Genomic DNA, 21,084 nt, shown 5'->3' with positions numbered 1-21,084 from the left:
ACTTTTCATAATGTAAGTAGGAGGTATCAGCTTTTCTTTTCCAGCTGGTAACTGATGTTGGCAGCTATATGGAAAAAAAAAAAAAAAGGGCTGACGCAGAGCAAATGGATTGATCACATAAGTTGTTGTTGCTCGGTTAGAGAGACTACAAATTAGACCATTAATACGAAACTGGAGTGAAGTCATATCTTATACATAGTCATGAGCTTTAAAATTTAGCTTAGAGTTAAGAGAAACCCCTCATTTTATAGAAACTCGTATAGACAGGCCAGGCGAGGGAATTGCACTAGAAAGACACACAAAGTAGGTAATGCAGAGAAAAGTATTTACAGACTAGTCACTTGGAACCTAAACAGCAGAGAATAAATTGACTCCTTCTGGAATACCTGCCTCCATGCCCTTCCCAATCTATGAGGAGAATAAAAAGCATGTTTAAAAACTACTGATGTTTCGCTCTAACTGCTTATACTGAGGATGAAAACACACTGACTAGTAGGTTACCATGAGGGTAGACGTCTTATAATTAATATTAAGAGTTCGTAAATGGGAAATGTGTAAAACTTCTTTGTATTTAATAATTCCCCTAAAACCTATTGCCATTCATTCCTCTTGTATATTGAAGGCCTCCCCCTTTGTTCGTCGCCCACCTGCTCTTGCCCTGATTAGCAAGTCCATTTCCTTACAGGCATCAGAGACAATACTGAAGACCAGATGAGACACCCAGTTTTGTGGACTAAAAAGTGATGGATTCTTAGATCTTCCATTCATAAGTAGCCATTGTTTGATTAGCTGGACCATAGCCTGTAAGTCATGTTATAAGTCTGTTTTCTATACATACAGTGAGAGAAACATTCTATAAATTCTGTTACTCTGGTGAAGAATAACTAATGTAGTAACAGTGATCCTTAATCCATAATAATGATGACTGAAATTTCTCAGATTCTTGCTGATTCAGAGATACTACATACTAATTTAAGACTTACTCATGATGAAGTGATACTCTTATTATTTTCACTTTATTAAACAGTCAACAGGCCAGGCATGGTGTTGAATGACTTTAATCTCAAAACTTGGGAGGCAGAGTCAGCTGTATCACTGAGTTTGAGATAAGCCAGCTCTTCATAGTGAGTTCCAGGACAACCAAGGCTATGTAGAGAGAGAACCTGTCTCAACCAAGCAAGCAACAACAACCAATCGACCAATGGAATCACAGGAAAATTAATGAAACTGTACAGAAAGTGATAGAACAAATTCTTACACTAAAGTAATTGACCAGACAAGTAATTGACTTGAGATTTTATGATTTTAATTACTGTATTAAATTTCCTGTTACCATAATTTTATGAACTTTTCTATATAAATGTGGTTAAAAAATAAAATGTAATGATTCAAATTTTTTTAATATACTCTGACTGAATACATTTCTAGACCAGTGTCCCTGTTGCTTAATGATGCTTCATTGTCTTAGACGTACATACCACAAAATAAATCGAGCAGTTCTAACTAGGTTTTTCTCCTGAATCTGTGCTACTGAACAGAAACTAGTAAGTGTCCTCATTTACATCATCACCGTCATCAGAACTGCTATTTCCTGAGCTGAGAAACCCTGCTAAGTCATAAAGATCTCAGACTATTTGCTAAAGAATTTATTAACTTGCAATGCTCCATTTGATCTGAGAATGCTAAAAAAAATGATAGCTGGTATTCTAGGAATGGAAATAAGTGGCTGGAGGCTAGCCTTATTTCACAGGTACAATCTTCTTGGTTGTTTAGTGAAATGCCTTTGAAAAATTAATAATGTGGTTCAGTGCACTTAAAGATGGTATGGGCTCTTGTTCGCTAGCATTTCTATGACCCGATACCCCAAAGGGGTTTTGCAGAGAAGCTGAATGCTTAATTAACCGTAGCTTGCATTGAGTTTCCATCCTTCCTTCAAAGAGAAATGGTTTACTCTGACTGTGTTTCCATGGTATTTCGTTCAGGCCCTGTGCTTTTGATGCAGCAGCAGAACTCAGGCAGCTGATTCTCTGTGTAAGTGGAGAACTGCCACCAAGCTTTAAAAGGACTTTAGTGCTAATGTCGTTGGTGTAGTTGAAAAGAAGCGAAGCAAAAATGAAGGGGCATGCATTTTCTGAAGACCTTTAGCTGAAAAGTGGATAGTCATTGTTAGACAGGAAGTGATGGAGGGGACCTGAAAATAAAGGGGGAGAACAGAGGAACCTTTCTCCAGAAACGGAATTGTTCTTTAATGTGAGTCTCTCTAGGGAAGGACGCCCCCACATCTGTGATGTGAGGGACTTGGGGCTTCATAAGATGGAAAAGGGAAAATCTGAGGGCTGAGAGAAACCATCTGCAGGTTACTTTCCCTGCAGTTAGGAAGTGATAGCGTGTTTGGTGCATGGATCTCCTGACCAGAAGCTTCCACAGGTGTCAGCAGCCAAGTCAACTCTCCCTCCGGTCCAGAGCTCCTCGGGCCACCTGAGGCTTATAGGTAATTAACCCTCAGTCAGCAATTTCAAGACGCATGGGCAGCAGGTGATCATGCCTGTGACTGCCGGCACTAATACACACTTAGAAACGCTAAGCTTGAGTTAGGCAGCTTGTCTTATAATTTCCCCCCACAATTTAGAGAACAAAAAATTAATAAGTTTTAAATATTAATATCCAGTTACCTAATGATGCTCATACCAAGAAAAAAAAAATCTGTCTCCTGCAAGCCTTTAAAGAGTGAAGCTATGAACTAACATCATTGCAACCATCCTGATCATATATGTGCACACCACCAGGACCAAGTGAGAAGCTCCCAGCAGGGAAGTGACTGGCTGTGTTCCTACAAGTCAAACCGAGGCACTGGGTCTGGAAACTACAGGACATTACAAGCAATCACTGTTTGAACCGTTATTGTTGCACCTTCCATGTGATGGAGGAGGGTGTTCAAGGAGAGAGTCAAGGCCATGGATACAGTTTTTAAATCTAAATAAATATCTATTTAGTGTCTATTCCGGGCAGCATTGTGTTGCCTGCTGGAGAGATAGATGCCTTGATAGCAACAATGGCGGATCACCACTGACGGCGTATCTTGGATCATAGACTTCAAACTCATTTCACTTTAAGTCTTTCAGCTGTATTTGTATCATTTTGTTTATGAACTTAAAGATGAAATACTTCAAATCATTTTCCAGGGCTAATAAATTAGTAAATGGTAAAATGAAGATTCTGGGAAGTCAAAATCCAAGGTCCCAAATATCAAATACCAAAGCAAAACTTTTGAAAGTGGCATCGTTGACAAAGAACCGCCTGCAGATGGAACGTGAAGAAGCTGAGAGCAGGTATTTGAGGAATAGCTATTGGAGTGACTGGAGATTTGATCTGATTCAAAAGTCATCCATAGTCCAGAAGAAAGCACATGGAGGGCCAGCAAGGTGGCCCAGCAGGGGAAAGTGCTTTCTGCCGAGCCTAAACACCTGAGCTCTATCCCTGGAGATCACATGGTGAAAGAAAGTGTAAGCATCCTGCAAGCTATACCCTTAGTTACACACTCACATACACACACACACATGCACACAAAATGAACAAATCTATCTATGTTTTAAAATATGTTCTAAATATTTAAATAAATATATACTTATACACACACATGTATATATACACACACATACATACATACATACACAACAATCTTTAAAGAAAGCATGTAGATCCTTCAGAGGTCTTGTATAGTTGAAATGTATAATAAGATATGCTTTAACTTTTGCACACTACCAGATTGTGAACAACACAGATTAAGTTCTGTGTTCTCTGTATGGTAGGGATGAAGATTTCCATTCGTGATAAAGATTCCCATTAAAACTCCATTGCACTAACGACAGTCTTTTAGTTGCTTCTCATAGAAAGTCATACAAAGCAAGGCAATGAAGTAGCAAATTAGGCAGGCAGCTGAGGAAGTGGCCTTTAACTTTTTCTAATAAGCGACCTGCCAAACCCTGGCCTCAGTATCTCTGAACGGGGCTGCCCTAAAACTGCCCCCCAAAGTCTGTCTCTCTCTCCACTCCTTTTGTCTTCTCTACTTTGTTCCACACCTGACAGCACAAAGGATCCCAAGGTTGTCTGATCCTTGGTGTTCACCAGTGTGGAAAACTTTTCAGTCCAGCTGAGTTCTGTTTGGCAAGAGGAGGGGGTCTGGGTTGAACGGTGCCCTATGTTAACAGAGCCTTGTTCTCTTAGAACTGAAAAGAGCCTAGATGGACCAAAGAAACAGCTACCCATCGCGGTTATACAGGAGTCCACTCCACGTGTCAAGAATGGCAAGGGAAACCCCGGAGCTCTCTGGTCTGCTCAGAAAACTCCTTTGGATACAGAAACCCCACTGCTGGCCTCTCTCGGGAACAAGCCCGGGAGCATCCTCTAAAGTGGCAGACGCGCTATTGGCAGATGCATTAAGCCATTATTACCCATTAGCACTTTATTAGGAAAGAGCTTTTGAAATTGCCTATTTTATCTGCTAGATCTGCCCAGGGCAGGCTCTGAGTAATACGTGTTTCTGAAATGGTGGGCAAAGTTCACAGCGAACAGAAAGAAGCAAAGTGGACTGACCTTTGAGGAGATTAGTCCCGCCCCGCGGGCTCAGAGCGAAGCATTCAGAGCCTCACTCTGTCGCTCCTCTCTTGGGTTTTGAGGATGGGTCCAGGTGTGGCCCACTCTGGAGGTGATAATGACAGCCTGTGACAGTTTCACGGGTCTGGTACTGTGCGTGGATGGTCTTTAAAGCATCTAATCTAAGTGGTTTTTCCAAGAAACCCCTGATTCACTTACTCTTACCAGTTCTATTTTTTTGTGACAGGAAATTGAAGTGACTTAGTCAAGTTCACGGTTATTAACTCCTGGAGCAGGGAGGAGCGGTACCCTTGACTTCAAAGCCACAGTGAATCTGGGGCCACTGGAGCCCAGACACAAGTCACTGGGTGGCAGTTCATGGGAGCAGCTGTGGGAGAGCTTTCCGTGAGGCAGCATACAATAGCAGACTCTATTTTCAGTAAAAAATAAAAGTAAAACAAAACAAAAACCTCTGATGTCCCTTCAGCTAAATGGTCCAAGAGACTTCCAAGGTCTTTGGAGGCTACATACAGGAGCAGCTCCGCTGTCTTTACATTGACGATGACTTGCATGGCTTTTTTTTTTTTTCTCACTTACTGATAATTTTCATTTAAGGATAGTGTCTGAATATAAAAAGACCTCTTATGTAACTGGAAACTACATAAAGGAAAATTACTGAGTATATGTTATTGAAGTCAAAGGCAGTCTGGAACCTGATCTGCTGTTTGTATTTCCAGTCGCTGGAGGAACGTCTAGTGGACAAGAAGTTAGAGAACAAGCCCATGTGGTAACTACAGTGATGCAGGGCCCTGGACAGGTTCCCCAGGCAACCCTGACCATTGCTATCTCCAAGTAGGCGGGCTCTCTGTGGTTGCACCTTATCTCGCGTTGTTGGAAAATAAAACAAACAAACCAAACAGGAGATGAGTGGTTTTAGTGTATTGGCTTGAAAATTTGACCAGACACCACAAAACTTACTCTGCGCCATGGTAATCCTGCAGTCTGCATGCTCACGCTTGCAGTTTTCCAAAGTTTAGTCCCTCCTTCCTCAATACATGAGTGCTACCTAAATCTGATTTCTGAACAATTTGATTGTAAATCTGCAAATGAATTTAGTCAGCTGAGTCTGATGCCATGGTTAAACTGGGTTTCATGAAACCCACTCCTGCCAAAGAGCACAAGTGTGTGCTTCCTCAGGCTGCACAAAATGCTTATGTAGCCTTGGTTCCAAGAACTCTTCACTGAAGACCTGACCTTGGTCCTTATGCATGTGTTGACTAAATCCCAGGCTATAATGCAATTGAGAAGTTGCTCTCTAACAGAAAACCAAATCTGTAAGAGGGTGGTGAATGCGTTATAAAGAAAACTCCACTTCAATAAACATTCATACAGCAAGGAAAGTTAGTAGAGAAAATAAAGACAATGCTTTATTTGAAACAGGCAGAGGCGTGGGTAGACAATAACTCTCCCCAGAATAAATACAAATGACTAATGAAACAGTGGAAATGAACCAATGATAGTTGCATTCAAATAATATGTTTTTTTGAACTTTAAGGGGGAAAACCCCCATGCTTGCTGGTGAGGGACACTCTAGGGGCTTCCATAAATGATCACTAACATCTCTCCCCACACTTCCTCTTCCCCCGCTCTTATGTCTATCAGATAAGAGCCCCCAGCAAAACCACAATGAACAGCTCTACAGCCTGTCTTTCTATTCTGGTGATCTACAGTAAACTTTGCTCACGATGGTAGTAAATTCTTGGCCCCTGCTGTGTGTGAAGAGCTTAATATCAAGCAGCATGTTCTGAGAAGCCCCGCCCTCTACTTGCCATTAGGAAACATTCCAAAATGAATGTGCATATAAATTTCCCAAATAAAAGCCCCCTTGATTTCTGAATTCAGGGAGATACATCTTTGGAATTATTCCCGAAGGTCTCCTCACTGACCACAAGTAGCAAACGTTCTCACAAGCCCGTTTCCTACGGTGTTTACTAGCCTGCTCTCAGATCCCTTCGCCATTCTCTGTGCATGTTATCACTGCATCACACAGCGTTCGGAAACCCCTTACACTGTGGAAAACCCACCCTCCATAGGCTGCATCCTCCGTGAGCATCAGATATAATCTAGGAACGCTGTAATGAGAGCCAGGAGCTTAGGTCGAAAAGGGACTGAGGGGCTGGAGAGATGGCTCAGTGGTTAAGAGCATTGCCTGCTCTTCCAAAGGTCCTGAGTTCAATTCCCGGCAACCACACGGTGGCTCACAACCATCTGGAATGGGGTCTGGTGCCCTCTTCTGGCCTGCAGACATACACACAGACAGAATATTGTATACATAATAAATAAATAAAAAGGTTGACCTTATTAAAAAAAAAAAAAAAAGAAAAGGGACTGAGTACTGCTTGAAGGGTCTGCAAAAGGCAGGTTCTGTGCCAGGCTTCTTCGCGTTCTGTGATTGGATGGGAGGATTGCCCCAAGGTCTGCAGGAGCTCACGTTAAAGGGAATGGTTATGATTGGGAACAGCCAAGCTCACTTCAGTGGGAAAACACACACTTTCTGTCTTGCACATTTGAACTCCTGTGTTTTCCCAGAATCTATCTATGCCTACTAAACTTCCATGCGTCATCAAAGTTTGGGTCCTGAATGATTCTCTCAGGAACTAGCTGATGACTATGAACAGTGACATGGTCCCACAACAGAAAACACGGTTTAGACTAACAGGTGCCTCACTTTGCTGATGGCACTAGAGCAAGTCAATTTACTGGTGGGATAGTGTGCCAGCCAGGCACTGTGTTAAGATACCGTTTAGAAGGCTGCTAAGTGATGAGCTTACAGGACTTTGTGGGTAACAGCAAACCTACATTCATTTCAAAATAAAATTCCAATAAGTGAAACACACCCCTATTCAGTTTATGTGCAAGTTAAATTTGTTTGATAGGTAGAGATTCATCTACCCTTTTGGAAAAGCTGAAGAGTGGCTCCCAGTGGGAGATGCTAGGAGCTGAAGTTAGCCCACCAGCATAGATTATTCTAGTCTCCAGGTGGGGTGAATGTGATCCTAAAGGGAAAGAAAATTCTTGCAAATGCTCAGGTGAGACGAAGAACAAGGGGAGGTTCTCCAATCGGTGAGTCCTCGCAAAGGAGAAAAGTTAGACATGGCGAGTCATATCCAAGAGAGCAAGCACCGAAAGAAAACCTTAACAAGTCAGGAAGCAACTGGAGCTACCAGAAGTTGAGAGGTTCCTGGACAGTTTTTTTGTTGTTGTTGTTGTTGTTGTTGTTTTCATTTGATTTTTTTTTCCAGCATCAGATTCAGCTGGCCCTCCCTGCCTTTATCTGGGGCTTCCAGCTTCCATAGCTATAATCAGATAAATTGGTGCGAATTGAGCTATCCACCCCAGGAAATTTTAGTGGCAGCCATAGAAAACCAATTTGAGAGGGGCGCAAGGAAGCAGGCACTCTTAAACTATACAGATGGGGCAGGGCAAGACGCAGTGCAACTTCTGGGCAAGGTAATTAGGAAGTAATTGAGGAAACCCAGAATCCTGGCTGCTGATTGGACAGCTTTGCTTCTGGGAGCTCACTGTGGCGGTACACTCGTTATTTTCCAAGATATATTTTTGAGAATGTTCACTGCACTATGTTAATAAAATCCTGATAAAATAGCCTGTGCTTTTAACTAAAGGAAATGGTTTGTGTGATTTCATGTCTTGCTATCCAGATAAGCAATACTCTATCAACACAGCACAGTTCACATGGCTGATTATGACATTTAAAGAGTTACCACATCCACCTGTGGACATTCTGAAGCTTCATATGGTCTGTGGTGCCCCATCCCTGTAAACATCCATTTTTTACAACATCACTTTGGCAGTATGATTGAATGACACCTGGGTAGGAGGGGTTTGCTAACACATAGTATCACTGTTCTAAAATTTTGGATACTATGAACAATTGATATATCTGATCCAAAGATTTTGGGCTAAAAAAAACCCATCAGGTAGTATGTAATAAAAACACAGTCTGCTAAGAAAAAGAAATATCACCAGGTGTGGTATTGAGAAGGGCAATGGATAAAGATATACAATATTAAGAATGGGGAGGGATGTAGGTAAATGCATATATTCGCATAAACATAGCTGTGATAACACATAAAATCCTTACTACAGTGTCGTACTTGGGGACCTGAAATGTCCTCAGCCTTCCTTCCCTGTTAAAACTGTCCTGGCTAATAATATATTCATGACGACAGACACCTTTGGGTATGGTTTGCCAGTGACTGTGAATGCTGAGTATCTTCATTCAGCCTTGACCAGGAACAACTTTAACCTACTTTATCAAGCAACACGTAACTAAACAAATCCTTCCCGGTACTTCTTTTGGGGCTGATAAAGACTGAATAAGCATCTCTTCAGATAAGTGCTTGTTATTAGTATGTAAGGGAAACACATAAAGATAAGGTGCTCAAAATTTAGAATACTTAACAAGTACTTTAGGAAGATAAATGCAAATAGCAGAAATTATTTAACAACAACATACCCACAACACACACACACACACACAAATACTAACAGAGTCCACTAATAACAATGAAAAACATCATTCTTTCTATTTTGCATTAACATTAGGTGCTTGTTATGGACTCTGTTCACTTGAGTGGAACCTTCGGCGACAATCTTTCAGAATGCACGCCTTGAATTGCTAAATGGGTGAGAACTGAACAAAACCTTGAGGTGCCACAGACCACCTCCATGACAAGAAAGATGCCAGCTCAGAAGTGGCCCAACACACTAGCTCTTAGGAGAGACAAGCATTACCTTATACAACCTTTGCATCACACTTCTGAAACCTCCTTTTAAAGCCCAAAACATCGGGATACCTGCCCTGAACATGGCTAACTGCGCCCTAGCTCAAACCGAGCTCTACTGTAACATGGCTTCTCTTCCCCCCTGACATATACAAATGGGAACTTTTACACCGCTGTCTCCATCCCAGGCTCTAGACAAATATGATGAGATTATAATTCTGCGGAGTATTGATATCTGAATTGTTTATAACCAAATGTCATTATCTCCTTTTGTAATTCTTTCCAACTTCAGCCCAACTAGTGATTGACTGAAGCCTGTCATACTGGATTTTTGCAGGGAGTTGAGGAAGTTACTGTCCTCCCTCATGGCTTGGCTGTCCCCTCTCTGCATCATGAGGACACCGTGTGAGTTCCTCATTCATTCCTGCCTGATTTTGAAGTGACACAGTATTAATACTCCTCCTGCCGAGGTATGGGATTTATTTTTTCACCTTATTCTGTTTATGTGCATGTCCACACCATGTCCTTGCCAAACCCTCACCTCTCTCCTGCTCTTAGTCCTTCTCCTTCTTCCTCAATGTCATTCTTTCTCCCCACTTTCTCAGTTTCCTGTCTCCAGATAGAAATGTAAATAGTTATTCTGTCCTTTCTTTGGTTTCCCTCGTTAGTTATTTCATAAATAGATTTTATTGGATCAGGAAACACTTTATCTTTCTCTGGCTGTTGATAAATCCAAGTTTCCTTGTCTGTTAGGTTTTGGCTAGGGCATGCCTTTCTAGTAATGAATTACTAAGGAATAAGGGGTATTTTAGAAGATATATTAACGCTGTGAAGAGGCAGCAAAGGGTCAAGAACATGGTGAGGGTTCATAGGAACGTTTAGGCCCCAGCAGCACTGTGAGATTCCATGAGCATTTCCTTCATAAGAATCAGAACACATGTGCCATAACAGGAAGCTTCTTATACCTTTTGAAGATGAGGGAGGTTCTTAATAAGGGCTTTCAACCTGGCTTTCTGATTCCCAGACACACAGCATGGGAGAACTTGAGAAACATCACTTTTGCTGTTATTTCAGTTTTCAGGTGAGGAAGCCTGCCTGCCGTGTGCCTGCAGGTGCTGGTGGGAATCTGTGAGAGGACAAAGCTACTGCCAAGCGTGTCGGATTCTAACATTACATCTCTCTAACTTGGTATTTGCTCGATCTGAATGCTTAGTTTTCCCATGATACCAGCAAACACGTTCCTGCTGCTCCACAATAAATTTTAGGATTATGGCAGATAAACCCTCGATGAGATCCCAGGAATCCTACGGCTACTAGCCCATAGGGAACTCCTTCAGTACATTGAAACCCCCAAAGTAGGTAGATTTGATGAAAATTCAGAAACTGTGGGTAGACTCCAAATACTTGTCAATGTCATGAATTTATCAGACTCCAGGCATACCGTAGGTCTCTTTGTTCTTCTTGTAGCTGTCTGTTCAGGGCTATCTCTGAGGTATGGAAACAGCAGGTATTCAAGACAATGATTCCAGCCTTAGTTCTTCTGTTGCTTCGCTGTGATCCCGGAGCTCAGCAGAGCATCTCTTGGGCATCTGCACTAGTCTCCCGACTTGCTGTAGGTGTCTGAGAGGACCCGGCTGCAGGAACCTAATTGCCGAACTCTCCGTTTTATATCTAGCTTCTCATCTGTTCTTTCTTAGTTCTATGACTCTCATAAGCTTGGGCTCCTGGGAGAAGGTTTCTCTGGGCTAAAATCTGAAGTGCCCCTCCATGCCATGCCTGTATTCACTATTATGAAGAAGAATCCAGAAGTTAAAACAACAAATTATCCTCCCATTACTTGCATCCTTGAAACTCATTAGTATCTACATTAATGGAAATACCTAGGAGACTGAAGATGGGAGTTTTCCCCCAAAGGGCTTTTTCAGTTTGCACACACTCTACAGGCACACACACACACACACACACACACACACACACACACACCCCACAGGCACACACACACATAATCTATTTTTGAGATTTTTTTTTTTTGGTTTTTCTAGACAGGGTTTCTCTGTAGTTTTGGAGCCTGTCCTGGAACTAGCTCTTGTAGACCAGACTAGTCTCGAACTCACAGAGATGCGCCTGCCTCTGCCTCCCGAGTGCTGGGATTAAAGGCGTGCACCACCACCGCCCGGCTTGAGAATTAGATATATGAGTACTATATTTACATGGATTCTCTTATTTTCTCTTCCTCCATTCCTCCCATGTCCCTTACCCCAACACCTTTTTAAATTTCATATATATATATATATATATACATATATATATATATATACACACACACACATATATTACACATTAATAAATAGAGCCTTCTGAGTTCATTTAATGTTGCTCACACAACACATGTATTTAGAGCTGACTCTAGGGATTAGATAACCCATGAGGGGGTTCTTCCCTGGAGCAGACTGGTCCTCCTCTCAGCAGGCATTAATTACCCAGAGTTCTTTATCTTGGGACCAGAAAACTGACACCTCTAGTTGGCATGCCCACATGGATAGGGGAATTTGGGAAAAGGGCCAGATGTAGAACCCCAGGTAGAATAACAACTCCTTTCCAAATTACCACCCACAGGCATCCTCTTCTTATAAAATTAAATGTCAGTTTGATAATGAGTAATATACCATTACATCAATATTGACATGAGATGTCATGTGAGCTGATTCCATAGAAACATCTAGTGGCTTTATCGGCTCAGAGAAACGTTTGAGAAATCTGAGCTTCTGTTTCTGTTCAGGGAAGCCCTCTGCACATTGAAGAGTGGACTAGCACTTCTTCTTCATTTAGGGAACATGAAAACACATGATAACATTGATTAATCTTTCACAGTCTAAAATCTCAAACTTTCAGAGCAATGTAAGCATTCTTCTTGCTGGAATCTAAGGTATTCCTCCAGGACTTTTCCAGAACAACTGGCCTGTCAAGTGCTCTCTTTTTACATTTACATATTACTATCCATTTTTCTGTCCTGGACTAAGCTAGCAAAGTTGTAGGATTTGTTATTATATCACTCTTACTTTGCTCTGTACTCTAGTCACTGGGATGTTGTAGTCCCAGCACCAAATACAGATCCTGACATATATTTCCTCAAGGAAAACGGTATTGGCTAAATAAATGAAGAAGCATGTTCTTCTTTACCTTAGTTTACTTTCTGTTGCTATAAGACTAGATTCTGGATAATTTATAAAAAACAGAAATCCATTTTATTGTGGAATCTGACATGGACATTCTTAGTATGTACTGAAGATCCTCTTCCTCCATCACCAAGTGGCAGAGAGCATCACTTGGTAAGATAAACAGGCTTGGGGGCTTACGGCTCTTGCTCTTAGAAATGTCATCAAAAGAGCCCTGACCTCATGATCTAGTCTAACTCAACCTCCCAGAGAACTACTTCAAGACACCACCAATACGTGGATTTAGAAATTGATGTCTCTTGGGAATATACCCAAGAGAGGCCTTATCACACAACAAAAGTATATGCTCTACTATGTTTATAGCAGCATTGTTTGTAATAGCCAGAACCTGGAAACAACCTAGATGCCCTTCAATTGAAGAATGGATGAAGAAAGTATGGAATATATACATATTAGAGTACTACTCAGCAGTAAAAAACAAGGACTTCTTGAAGTTTGCAGGCAAATGGATGGAAATAGAAAACACCATCCTGAGTGAGGTAAGCCAGACCCAAAAAGAGGAACATGGGATGTTCTCACTCATATTTGGTTTCTAGCCATAAACAAAGGACATTGAACCTATAATTCGGGTTCTTAGAGAAGCTAAATAAGAAGGAGAACCCAAAGAAAATCATATAGGCATCCTCCTGAATATTAAACTTCATCAGGCGATGAAAGGAGACAGAGACAGAGACCCACATTGGAGCACCGGACTGAAATCTCAAGGTCCAAATCAGGAGCAGAAGGAGAGAGAGCACAAGCAAGGAACTCAGGACCGCGAGGGGTGCACCCAAACACTGAGACAATGGGGATGTTCTATCAGGAACTCACCAAAGCCAGCTGGCCTGGGTCTGAAAAAGCCTGGGTCAAAACTGGTCTCGCTGAACATAGCGGACAATGAGGGCTACTGAGACCTCAAGAACAATGGCAACAGGTTTTTGATTCTACTGGACCTATTGGTTTCATGGGAGCCTAGGCAGTTTCGTGGATGCTCACCTTACTAGACCTGGATGGAGGTGGGTGGTCCTTGGACTTCCCACAGGGCAGAGAACCCTGATTGCTTTTTGGGCTGATGAAGGAGGGGGACTTGATTGGGGGAGGGGGAGGGAAAGGGGAGGCGGCGGTGGGGAAGAGACAGAAATCTTTAATAAATAAATAAATTAATTAATTAAAAAAAAGAAATTGATGTCTAGCACATGGAATTTGGGGGAAATGTTCAAAGCATGGCCCAGTACCTGTGGCCCAGCACAGAAATTGAAAACTATTTCACCAACTGTAAAAACTGAAACACCAACTGTATTTCACGGGGTACTTAGATGAAAATAAGAATTCTCCATCAAGAGGACGAATCTAGCAGGTCTGCGTGAGCAGAGACACAGGAGACCAGTTCAGGCGGAGAGCCTATAAAGATAACTGCTGTTAGGTAGAACTGAGTGGGCCAGGCAGGAAAGAAGGTCTGCACCAAGTGAACATAAGAACATGAAGAAAAAACCCAGAGTTTATCCTGGGGTAGCCCCTTAGAAATTACAACATTTGTCAAGTCATTTAGCCTTGCTAAACTCCAATATCTTTACTTCATTAAAAAAAAAAAAAACAATAGGACCTTGCTGTCACAATAAATCCATCATCAGCTATAAGGATTGATTTTTATAAAATATAAATATGGAGAACTAGCTATCTAATATAAGGCCAGGTGTGTTGTCAGTACTGCACAACAGCAGAAATCTCCACTGCTTCTGAATCTCAGCACCATCTTTTGTGGAGGATTATTTCCTCATGAGAGCACAATTTGGATTGCCTGCTGCAAAGTAATCACACAAGGCTCTTTGTTCTGAGGAACCATGCCTTCCTTTCAAATAACGAAAATGAAGAGAACACACTTCTCCGATGCAGTATAATTCTGTGAGTCACCAGGTACACCCACTGTAGTGATGCCTGCTGGTAAAGCCGCCTGTGTCGTCCAGCACTCACCCGGCCTTTCACAAACTGGCAGACACAGTACCAAGTTATCTCTGACTCGGACAGAGAAAGGAGTAGGAATGGGAAGTAAGGTCATTATGGCCACACAGCCAAAAGGGTGAGTTAGTCAAGAAGATCACAGGGGGTTTCTCTGATCCTTTATGTTCAAGGTATAGCAGAAGCCCCAGTGTGACAGGATGGATGGATGACTTCTTCTGCTTTTCTTGACACTGGAAGTGAATGCAGGGAGGTGCAACATAGTAGGCATGTTCTCTTTGTTTTTCTCCTTTGGGATGATTACAAATTGTGTGTGTATGTGTGTGTATACATATATACACATACACTCTATATGCAGTATATATATATGTACACACAGTGTATGTATATACACACATGTATGTGGTGTATATGCATTATAAATATATACATCTATACACACACTTTGTGTTTATGTGTTTTAAATAACTCATGAGAGAAAAATATAGACTGCCATGCTAGTTAAACCAATTAAGAGTAGAGTAGTTCTTAAATTTTAACCCAAGACTAAGAGTAGCGTAATGTCTCAGAGTCCCTTTGTGTCAAAGCTCAGGGACACAACATTCTTAAAGCAAAACACATAATTACACCAGTGTTACAGAGGGTCAGAGCAACCTTGCAACATTTGTGTAGTTAGAACATAGTAGTTGTTATGGAAACAACATGACAATTTTTCTCAGATATTCCTTGGGATTTTTTTAAACTAATTTTATCCTTAGTTTGTAAAATTATTAGTTATTTTGGTTTGTACATATAGTTAATACAAGGCCAGGATGAATATCTCAAGTGTGTGGCCAAGACAGGTGTGCTTGTAATGGGCTAGAGGGCTGAGATGTGTTTAAGCAGACACAAAATGGAGTCAGGACAAGATTGTGTTACCTTAGTCATTTTTGTTTTAAGTTGACATAATACACAAGAAACTCTCCCCTTTCCTCCCCCTTTTGCTTTTTCAACTGTTTCAAGCCAAATGGACTTTGCAAAGATGAGATAAGGACAGTGGCCATTTGGTTAATGATTAAGGGTAGTATTGATTATAGATAGGACACTGAGATCGGAGGAATCATTAAAACATCATTTTTGTTGGATACTTTTCTAATTGTGAGAAATACTTTCTTTTTCTTGAACAGAAAATTAATCAAGTTTTATGATGTCATATAATATAAAATTATATCTAATCCCTCTCTCCAAGAAGGATAGACTTGCCAATATAATGGTGTACTAAGCATTTGACAATAGGATGACTTTCTCTGACGATGTGGTCAGTCCAAGCCAGTGTGCCAGGGAGTCGGACGGACCTTTGCCTGCTTCCTTGTAGCATCCCAGCTTCTCCATCGCTCCCACTTTTGCCCTGCAGTTCCTCTCTGCCATTCTTTCCTTTCTCCTCACAGGAGCTGCAAATATTTATCTTTAATATTCTGGTCTCAAGAAGGAACAGTATGCTGGGGCCTGGCATGCGTGCTCACTTAGCATACGAATGCATTCTATTCTGAAAGCCACTGCATGGTAGCAGGCGGCAGCACAGGAGTGGGAATAATTTATTTGGGGAAACTTGGCTATAAGCTAAGGACTGAGAACAAAAGCTACACATTATTTGTGTAATCCTAGGTCTTACATTTGCCTCTTCTGTGCCTCCCTCTGCCACGAGCATACTGCATCCATACTGTGATGACTTTAAATCTCTGCTATCCTGGTGAATTTGCGTCTACTATTTTGAGAAAGACAACCACCGTGCGTTATAATTGTGTTGGAAAGAAATGGTAGAAAAATGACCCTCTCCCCTATTTTTCTTCAGTCAGGATCGAATAATAATTTCCCCTAATTTGCATTAATATCTGCATCTGCCACCTTTTTTTTCAAAAATAATATATTTAAGGTAAGATTGGAGTGAGGGGTAAAGAGGTCTTGAATATGAACTGTTTTATTCTCCAGAAGCTGAAACAGTTCAGTGTGATTTCAAAGTGCAAGAAAAAAAAAAAAAAAGACAATTAGTTTTGCTTTCAGGAAAGATAAAGACATTTTCTTAATGTAGCAAATATCTGGGTTGTAAGTTAGGAAGGACTGGGGTCACCTGGTCATTGCAGAATAAGGAAACAGCCTGACCCATAACTGCCATCTGTTTTAACCTCGAATGGAGGTCTATTACCAAGGGAAGAAAAGTTGGCAAACAATTGGCTCCAGACACCTAAAAAGCATGTGATCAGTTACTGGGTTGCATGAGAAAAGACTGAGGAGATTGTGGGGACCCCTGAATGGCTTGACCTCTGCTGGGTTGACAGCAGCCAATCCCAAAGTTCACTGTTGCCTGCTCAATCACCCTATAAAAAGTCCCTAGACAAAGCCAAGCAGCAGCAACCCTTTCTTAGGACCCCTCCCAATCAGGAAGATCTCTTTTCGCTGATAATTTTTTTTTCTTCTCATTGGTTGCCATCCGGCTTTAGTCTCCAGTTACTGTCCAAACTGATAAAAACCAGCCATGTGGTACCTCTCATCATCAGGTACCCTAGATGCCCCAGCAAGCCGGCCTAAGTGAACGACTGTCATTCTCAAGCAAAATAATAATAATAATAATAATAAATCACATTATTAAGATCACTATCCCTTAATTTGTGGATATCTTTTTTAGCAGGTGAACTTCAGGTTTTCTCTTGTATGTAATTTACATAATATAGAACAACATTGTGTATCCAGAAGCAACACACCCACTTCCCAGGTTTCCACTGGGCTCTACATCCCCATAGCAGTAACCACCTCTTAGAATTTCATAGGCTTATGTTAGGCAGCTCTACTCAGAGTCAATCTTTAGATTTTCTCTACACATCCATCAGCACTTTTCTCCCGATGTCTGGGTCCTGCCTCTTTGCCTTTGCTCTTGATACAGGCTTCTGTTATTCACAGGGAGATCATTAAGGAAACAGCCAAGTCAGTCAAAGTGGGAATGCATAGATTTGACTGGAATGTGTAGTGTGCTTGCTAGTTACATGACCGTGTTTACACATTTGTTTGGGCTTAACCTTTTCCTTCATGACTAAAAATATGGTGGATAGCCAACAACAACGAGAAATAAGCAGAAGAAAGCCCATTTCTTAGTGGCTCCAGACCTGTGGAAAAACTCCTTGGCAACTTTTCTGGGTTCCCTTTTACCTCAGAAATATTCTGTAAAGTTTAGTAGATAATACCCAGCCAGAGGTCCCAGAAGATAGAGACCAAAGACAGAAATTAAAAGAGAAACAAAGAAAAAGTTTTTTTTTTTTTTTTAAAAAAAGACCTAGATCTCCCACATGGAACAAGACTGTGGAAAAGTGTCCTAATAGAGTAGAATACTTTTACAGCAACGTTTTCCAGTTTCAGCCAGATAGTAACAGGACCCTGTCAAGCCCTGTAGTGTCAGCTGGTAGAAGAGTGGATCTTTCCCAATCTCTAATGCCCTTGGAAGTCCTTCTGTAGACCTCACCATTCAGAAGGGTAGCACTTTGACTCACTAGACAGGTGGTATTAACAAGAGGAGAGGGTTAACAGATCTTCAACAAGATCCAGGAGACTGAGCAAAGTGGAGGGCAAGAGGATGACTGTCAGGGCACTGCACCCCAACTCAGTGCCAGCTGAACCATCGAGAAACTAAGCCTGCCTCCCCCCTGGTGCCAAGGAAGAGAAAAAGGTTTCTTAGGTAGATTTTCCTGGTTCCACCCTCCACTCCTGTTGTCAGCGACTCCAAATGGAGAGCTAAGCTTTTGCCTTCCCACGGCAGGATAAAAATAATCTTAGAAGTTCTCAACTTCCTCCTTTCATGGTACCAGTGGGATCCAACAAGAAGTTGAGCACCCATTCACAACAGAAAACAACATGCAGGACATAACCTGTGAAGTAGAACAAATTGGAAAATAAAGAGAAAACAGATAGAAAAAAAATAAAATGAGCAAGTCTGGGGTCCCCCATAGGAAATTAATCAAATAGTTTACTTAAATTACTGCCATTAGCATCCCAGAAAAAAAAGTATTCAGCTATGAATGGAGTCACTCCATGCATCATTGTCATGATGGACTGTTCGCTCTAAAACTGTGAGCCACGACAAACCTCTCCTCAAATAATTTGATTCTGTCTTAGCACAGCCAAGAGAGCAGTAATAAACGCAAACAGCTAAGGAGAAGGGTCCCTTACCTCTAGAGAAAAGCAATTTAATGGCGATGGGTTTTTTCCTCCTGTGGGAAACTATGAACTTCTAAGGAAGTGACACAAATATTTTCAAATGCTAAAGACCTTCATCAATCATCAATTCTGTGCCTGGGCCAAAGCCATCCTATTATTTAGAGGAAATAAATCAATTTTTAAATAGGGGAAATTAAAAGAATATTTAAAATATCACTAAGTATCATTAGCTGTGGAATTTGCCTAAGCAGAAGGTAATTGATAACAGAAAATAACCACAACTTTGAAGGGAGGAGGACATTAGAATAGACACAAGTAAGTGTGACTACATTATGAACTTCTGAAATCGGTCATAGTGATTTCATTAAAAAGGAACGTCAGAACTGAATGTGATATTCAATATGAATTGAGAACAGACAACACAAGTATTTCATACTAGTTAAAGAGTAGAGAGAGTATAGGGTCCAAAACTAAAGTTTCTGTACTTTATCCAATGTATTAAGCCATTAGTGTTAATAAATTATGGTCCTGTAGCATGCTATACAGTAGCAAAGGCAGGCCTTAAACTGGTGTTCTCAAGTGCTAGTGCCGCAGGCATGCTGCACCCTACCCAGTGATATTTGATGTGTGCATTGAAATACTTAGCACAGCCACCATGAAAACAAACTACAGCACTAGACCTCAGACACTGAACACACAGCAGGACGGATGGAATACTTACAAAAGATCAAAGACTCTTCTAGACGGGATTATTCCTTCTTGAATCAGAAACAGTATAAAGACACTTGCTCTTTCGACTTTTGATCTTCCTTTGCTAAAGAGTGCATATCTGAAACAAAAAGAAAATGTCCCTATTTACCAATTGCATTACTGAATTTGTGAAATATAGGCAGCCCACATATGTGCACGCGTGCACACATCACACCTTTAAACCAATCTGTGTGAATGTCTAAACAAATTTACATATGTATAAAACATTCACATTTTGAATGTTCACATTCACAATGAACAGATAGAAACCAAAGTTTAAAACAAAGTATTAATAAAGAAGAAAGTATTTGGATATAGATGCAAGAAAATGTGTGCAGGATTGGTATCCTTAAAAATCAAATAAATAAGGAAATCAAAAGTGCACTGAAGTGGAAGAACCTGCTGTGTCTGGAAGATAATATGATAAAACATTCATAATCTTTTGTTCATAGCTTAACATGATGACTATCCAGATGTGAGCAAATTTTCCAACAGATATGAAGAAGCTGCTTCAAAATGTCCATGGAAAAGTGACAGCATTCTCGTCTGGGATGGGTGAGGCAGAGGAATCCCTTTGTCTGCCTTTTACTGCAATATCCAGCTAAGGTCTTTGGCTTCTAGTACTGTGATAAAATACAAAGAGCAAAAGTAACTTGGAGAGAAATGGATTTATTTGGTTTTTCATGTTCTGATCACAGTCTATCGTGAAGGGAAATCAGGATAGAAACTCAAGGCAATAACCTGGAGGCTAGAACTGAAAGAGAGACCATGGAGGAATATTGATTATTGGCTGGGTTCCCATGGCTTGCTCGGTAGGATAGCTGTCTTCAAGAGAGGAAAATAGCTGGAAAATGTCATTAACAGAAACTAAAGGATAATATCAAAACTATTAGTCATCATGGTCTGGAATTCAATTATTACCTTTTCCCTATCTGTATTTGACATAAAATTTTCATGTGACATAGAATAAGATTCCTAGACTTAAAAATAAGTAAATAAGAACACAGTTTAGCCTAATGGAGTTAAGATGACAGATAAAGAAAAGGTGTATTTTAAATAACCAAAATAGACAAATTTTAGCTAGGTTGACCAGTTTCCCCATGTTTTTACGGGTGTTTGTACGCTACAAACTATCTTACCTAGATTTAATTGGTTAGAAATGGAATTTCGGAGAAGTTACTGTAGTATTGAACCCCTTTTTATTAGTAAAATAAAATATTCTTCAATTAATTTTTAAATCCTGACTACATGTTCCATAAGTCACTTAGATATAAATTAAATAAAGACATATCAGTTCTTATGGTATTAAAATATCATGAGACCAGGAGAGACATCACTGGGGTGAGTGAGTTTCTGCCCGCGGCAGCAGCCCGGGACAGGGAACTCAGACACCCCTCCTACACCTCCTGGTCATCCTCAGGGGCTACTCTGCCTGATACCTCCTCTCTCTTCCTATCCCACCCAGCTTGCATCCACAACCCTCTCCGCCCCCTCCGTCTGACCCCCTTCCCTCTTTGACCACATAACATCTCCCAGCCCAGCCTGTTCGGGCTCTAGGACCGAATCCGAATCGGCAGGGCAAA

The 21,084-nt window shown here is 41.0% G+C and overlaps 1 long non-coding RNA gene across 1 annotated transcript in view; it reads right to left on the bottom strand.

Moving 5' to 3' along the window:
• LOC126512644 (uncharacterized) overlaps positions 1-19,582 on the bottom strand; it is a 51,334-nt gene extending 31,752 nt beyond the window's left edge. Inside the window, exon 1 of the long non-coding RNA XR_007595111.1 lies at positions 19,473-19,582. This is a non-coding gene — a long non-coding RNA (uncharacterized lncRNA). The remainder of the gene's footprint in view (positions 1-19,472) is intronic.
• Between the last annotated feature and the right edge of the window lie 1,502 nt (positions 19,583-21,084).

The sequence above is a fragment of the Alexandromys fortis genome, unplaced genomic scaffold, assembly GCF_014885135.2.
Source record: "Alexandromys fortis isolate MF-2015 unplaced genomic scaffold, M_Fortis_MF-2015_v1.1 scaffold_116, whole genome shotgun sequence".
NCBI classification, from domain to species: domain Eukaryota; kingdom Metazoa; phylum Chordata; class Mammalia; order Rodentia; family Cricetidae; genus Alexandromys; species Alexandromys fortis.
Note: the sequence above shows the minus strand (reverse complement) of the source record. Positions and strands in the feature narration are given on the sequence as shown.